The following is a 5,729-nucleotide window of genomic DNA, read 5'->3' on the forward strand; positions in this document are numbered from 1 at the left end:
TCTCCATGAAGGATTATAGGTGTTTCCATAGGGTTCTCCCATGTAATTCACCTCTTCCATTGATGGGTTCTCAGGATCATAAGCTTCTTCTTCAGATGAAGCGTCCTTAGTATTGCTTGGTGCAGCTTGCATTCCAGACAGACTTTGAGAAATCATATTGACTTGCTGAGTCAATATTTTGTTCTGAGCCAATATGGCATTCAGAGTATCAATCTCAAGAACTCCTTTCTTCTGATTCGTCCCATTGTTCATAGGATTCATTTCAGAAGTGTACATGAATTGGTTATTTGCAACCATTTTAATGAGTTCTTGAGCTTCTGCAGGCTTCTTCTTCAGATGAAGAGATCCTCCAGCAGAGCTGTCCAATGACATCTTGGACAGTTCAGACAGACCATCATAGAAGATACCTATGATGCTCCGTTCAGAAAGCATGTTAGAAGGACACTTTCTGATCAATTGTTTGTATCTTTCTCAAGCTTCATAGAGGGATTCACCTTCCTTTTGTCTGAAGATTTGGACTTCCACTCTAAGCTTACTCAATTTTTGAGGTGGAAAGAACTTTGCCAAGAAGGCATTGACTAGCTTTTCCCAAGAGTTCAGGCTTTTTTTAGGTTGTGAGTCAAGCCATATCCTAGCTCTGTCTCTTACAGCAAAAGGGAATAGCATAAGTCTGTAGACCTCAAGGTCAACCCCATTGGTCTTGACAGTGTCACAGATTTGCAAGAATTCAGCTAAAAACTGATGAGGATCTTCCAATGGAAGTCCATGGAACTTGCAATTCTGTTGCATTAGAGAAACTAACTGAGGCTTAAGTTCAAAGTTGTTTGCTCCAATGGCAGGGATAAAGATGCTTCTCCCATAGAAGTCGGGAGTAGGTGTAGTAAAATCACCCAGCACCTTCCTTGCATTGTTGGCATTGTTGTTGTTTTCGGCTGCCATGTCTTCTTCTTGTTTGAAAATTTCTGTTAGGTCCTCTACAGAGAGTAGTGCTTTAGCTTCTCTTAGCTTTCGCTTCAAGATCCTTTCAGGTTCAGGGTCAACCTCAACAAGAATGCTTTTGTCTTTGCTCCTGCTCATATGAAAGAGAAGACAACAAGAAAATATAGAATCCTCTATGTCACAGTATAGAGATTCCTTGAGATGTCAGAGGAAAAGAAGAATAGAAGGAGGAGGTAGAAGAAGAAGAATTCAAACTTATCAAGAGAGATAGAGTTCGAATTGTTGATAGTGGAAGAGTGTTAGTCCTTAAATAGAAGGATGTGAGAAGAGGGGAAGAATTTTCGAAAATAAATTAAAAGATTTTGAAGAAATTTTGAAAAATTGAAGAATGATTTTCGAAAATTAAAGTTGGGAAAGAAATAAAGTGATTTTTGAAAAAGATTTTGAAATTAGAAATAAAAAAGATTGAAAATTATTTGGAAAAATATGTGATTAAGAAGATATGATTGAAGAGTTATGGTTTTGAAAAGATATGATTGAGAAAGATTTGATTTTGAAAAATTATGAAAACTTGAAAAATTTTTTTGAGTTAAAAACAAAATCTTCCCTCTTGTATCATCCTGGCGTTAAACGCCCAGCCAGGTACCCTGGCTGGCGTTTAAATGCCAGTTTTCCTTCTTCACTGGGCGTTTTGAACGCCCAGCTTTTTCTGTGTAATTCCTCTGCTGCATGTTCTGAATCTTCAATTCTCTGTATTATTGACTTGAAAAGACACAAATTAAAAATTTTTTTTTAAATTTTTAATGATGAGGAATAATCAAAATGCCACTAGGATCAAATAAACAATGCATGTAAGACACCAAACTTAGAAGTTTGTATACTATTGACACTAACAAATTGAGAATGCATATGAGAAACAACAAAACACTCAAGACAAGAGAATTTAAAGATCAGAGCAAGGAAATCATCAAGAACAACTTGAAGATTAATGAAGAACATAATGCATGTAATTTTCGAAAATTAGAAGAATAAAGACATGCAATTGACACCAAACTTAAAATTAGACACTAGACTCAAACAAGAAACATAAAAATATTTTTGATTTTAAGATTTTATAAAATTTTTTTTGTGCTTTTTCGAAAATTGAGGGGAAAAGAAAAACAAGAGTTCAAAATTCTTAATGAGAATTCCAGGAATCATTGCAATGCTAGTCTAAGACTCCGGTCCAGGAATTAGACATGGCTTCACAGCCAGCCAAGCTTTCAGTGAAAGCTCCGGTCTAAAACACTAGACATGGCCAATGGCCAGCCAAGCTTTAGCAGATCATTGCTCACAACAGCAAAATTGATAGAAATCAACAAGCTCTTGTGATGATAAGTTGAAACCTCGGTCCAAAAGATTAGACATGGCTTCACAGCCAGCCATACTTCAACAAATCATCATGAAACTCTAGAATCCATTCTTAAAAACTCTGAAGAACAAAATAGAAATATTTTTTTTTGTATTTTTGAAAAATTTTCAAAAAGTAAAAAGCTTAAACATAAAATAAAATTACCTAATCTAAGCAACAAGATGAACCGTCAGTTGTCCAAACTCAAACAATCCCCGGCAACGGCGCCAAAAACTTGGTGCACGAAATTGTAATCATCAATGGCGCCATCAACATGGTATGCTTAACTGCAATCTCAACTCTTTATCACAACTTCGCACAACTAACCAGCAAGTGCACTAGGTCATCCAAGTAATAAAGCTTACGCGAGTAATGGTCGATCCCACGGAGATTGTTGGTATGAAGCAAGCTATGGTCATCTTGTAAATCTCAGTCAGGCGGATTCAAATGGTTATGAAGGATTAATAATTAAAAGATGAATAAAACATAAAATAAAGATAGAGATACTTATGTAATTCATTGGTGAGAATTTCAGATAAGTGTATGGAGATGCTTTGTCCCTTCCGTCTCTCTGCTTTCCTATTGTCTTCATCCAATCCTTCTTACTACTTTCCATGGCAAGCTGTATGTTGGGCATCACCGTTGTCAATGGCTACAGTCCTATCCTCTCAGTGAAAATGTTCAACGCGCTCTGTCACAGCACGGCTATTCATCTGTCGGTTCTCGATCATGTCGGAATAGAATCTAGTGATTCTTTTACGTCTGTCACTAACGCCCCACAATCGCGAGTTTGAAGCTCGTCACAGTCATTCAATCCCTGAATCCTACTCAGAATACCACAGACAAGGTTTAGACCTTCCGGATTCTCAAGAATGGCCGCCAATGCATTCTAGCTTATACCACGAAGATTCTGATTAAGGAATCTAAGAGATATCCACTCAATCTAAGGTAGAACGGAGGTGGTTGTCAGGCACACGTTCATAGGTGAGAATGATGATGAGTGTCACAGATCATCACATTCATCAAGTTGAGGAACAAGTGATATCTTAGAACAAGAATAAGCTGAATTGAATAGAAGAACAATAGTAATTGCATTAATACTCGAGGTACAGCAGAGCTCCACACCTTAATCTATGGTGTGTAGAAACTCTACCGTTGAAAATACATAAGAACAAGGTCTAGGCATGGCCGAATGGCTAGCCTCCCAAAGAGGGTTCAATCATAAAAACATGATCAAAAGATGATCCGAAGATTGAAAGATTCTTCTAAATACAATAGCAAAAGGTCCTATTTATAGAGAACTAGTAGCCTAGGGTTTACAAAAATGAGTAAATGACGAAAAAATCTACTTCCGGGCCCACTTGGTGTGTTCTTGGGCTGAGCATTGAAGCTTCCATGTGTAGAGACTTTTCTTGGAGTTAAACGCCAGCTTTTGTGCCAGTTTGGGCGTTTAACTCCCACTTTTGTGCCAGTTCCGGCGTTTAACGCTGGGAATTCTGATGCTGACTTGGAACGCCTGTTTGGGCCATCAAATATCGAGCAAAGTATAGACTATTATATATTTTTGGAAAGTCCTGGATGTCTACTTTCCAACGCAATTGAGAACGCGCCAATTGGGCTTCTATAGCTCCAAAAAATCTACTTCAAGTGCAGGGATGTCAGAATCCAACAGCATCTGCAGCTCTTTTCAGCCTCTGAATCAGATTTTTGCTCAGGTCCCTCAATTTCAGCCAGAAAATACCTGAAATTACAGAAAAACACACAAACTCATAGTAAAGTCCAGAAAAGTGAATTTTAAATAAAAACTAATAAAAATATAATAAAAACTAACTAAAACATACTAAAAGCATACTAAAAACAATGCCAAAAAGCGTATAAATTATCCGCTCATCACTTCTGCACGTCATTTACTATGCCAGTCGTGTTTTAAATGACGCACAGAAGAACTACACAACCACAGAAAAAGAGTTACTTGCAGTGGTTTACGCTATTGACAAGTTTAGATCTTATTTAGTAGGATCAAAAGTGATTGTGTACACTGATCATGCTGCTCTTAAATATCTACTCACAAAGCAAGATTCAAAACCCAGACTCATCAGATGGGTGTTGCTTCTGCAAGAGTTTGATATAGAAATAAGAGACAGAAAAGGGACAGAGAACCAAGTAGCAGATCACCTGTCCCGAATAGAACCAGTAGAAGGGGCGTCCCTCCCTCTTACTGAGATCTCTGAAAACTTTCCGGATGAGCAACTCTTTGCCATCCAGGAAGTGCCATGGTTTGCAGACATTACAAACTACAAGGCAGTAAGATTCATACCCAAAGAGTACAGTAGGCAGCAAACAAAGAAATTGATCACGGATGCAAAGTACTATCTTTGGGATGAACCATGTCTCTTCAAGAGATGTGCAGTCGGAGTAATCCGTAGATGTGTGCCTAAAGAAGAAGCACAGAAGATCCTCTGGCACTGCCATGGATCACAGTATGGAGGACATTTTGGAAGTGAGCGAACAGCCACAAGAGTCCTCCAATGTGGCTTCTACTGGCCTACTCTCTATAAAGACTCCCGAGTATTTGTACTTAATTGTGACAGTTGCCAAAGATCTGGTAATCTGCCTCACAGTTATGCCATGCCTCAACAAGGGATCTTGGAGATTGAGTTATTTGATGTATGGGGTATTGACTTCATGGGGCCATTCCCACCATCATACTCAAACACTTATATTCTGGTAGCAGTGGATTATGTATCCAAATGGGTAGAAGCTATAGCAACACTCACTAATGATACTAAGACAGTGCTGAAATTCCTCCAGAAATACATTTTCAGCAGATTTGGTATCCCTAGAGTACTAATCAGTGATGGGGGCACTCATTTCTGCAATAAACAGCTTTACTCTGCTTTGGTTCGATATGGAGTTAGCCACATGGTGGCCACTCCATATCATCCACAGACAAATGGGCAAGCTGAAGTCTCTAATAGAGAACTTAAAAGAATCCTAGAACGGACTGTGATTAACCATAGAAGGGATTGGGCAAGAAGCTTGGATGATGCTCTGTGGTCATACAGAACAGCATTCAAGACACCTATAGGAACTTCTCCATACCAGTTGGTGTATGGAAAAGCCTGTCACTTACCAGTGGAACAGGAACACAAGGCCTATTGGGCAACCAGATTCCTAAACCTTGATGCCAAGTTAGCTGGAGAAAAACGATTGCTCCAATTAAATGAGCTAGAGGAATTCAGACTCAATGCTTTCGAAAATACAAAAATTTACAAAGAGAAAGCAAAAAGATGGCATGATAAGAAATTATCATCTAGACTCTTTGAGCCAGGGTAGAAATTTCTGCTATTTAATTCTAGGCTCAGATTATTCCCTGGGAAATTGAAATCCCAGTGGAAAG

General features: G+C 38.5%; 1 non-coding gene across 1 annotated transcript; it reads left to right on the forward strand.

The window, feature by feature from the left end:
• Positions 1-426: 426 nt before the first annotated feature.
• LOC130942684 (small nucleolar RNA R71) lies at positions 427-534 on the forward strand. Its single transcript, XR_009071247.1, has one exon. It is a non-coding gene; the product is annotated as a small nucleolar RNA R71 (small nucleolar RNA).
• Positions 535-5,729: the final 5,195 nt, after the last annotated feature.

Source organism: Arachis stenosperma, chromosome 7 (genome assembly GCF_014773155.1).
Source record: "Arachis stenosperma cultivar V10309 chromosome 7, arast.V10309.gnm1.PFL2, whole genome shotgun sequence".
Classification (NCBI taxonomy): domain Eukaryota; kingdom Viridiplantae; phylum Streptophyta; class Magnoliopsida; order Fabales; family Fabaceae; genus Arachis; species Arachis stenosperma.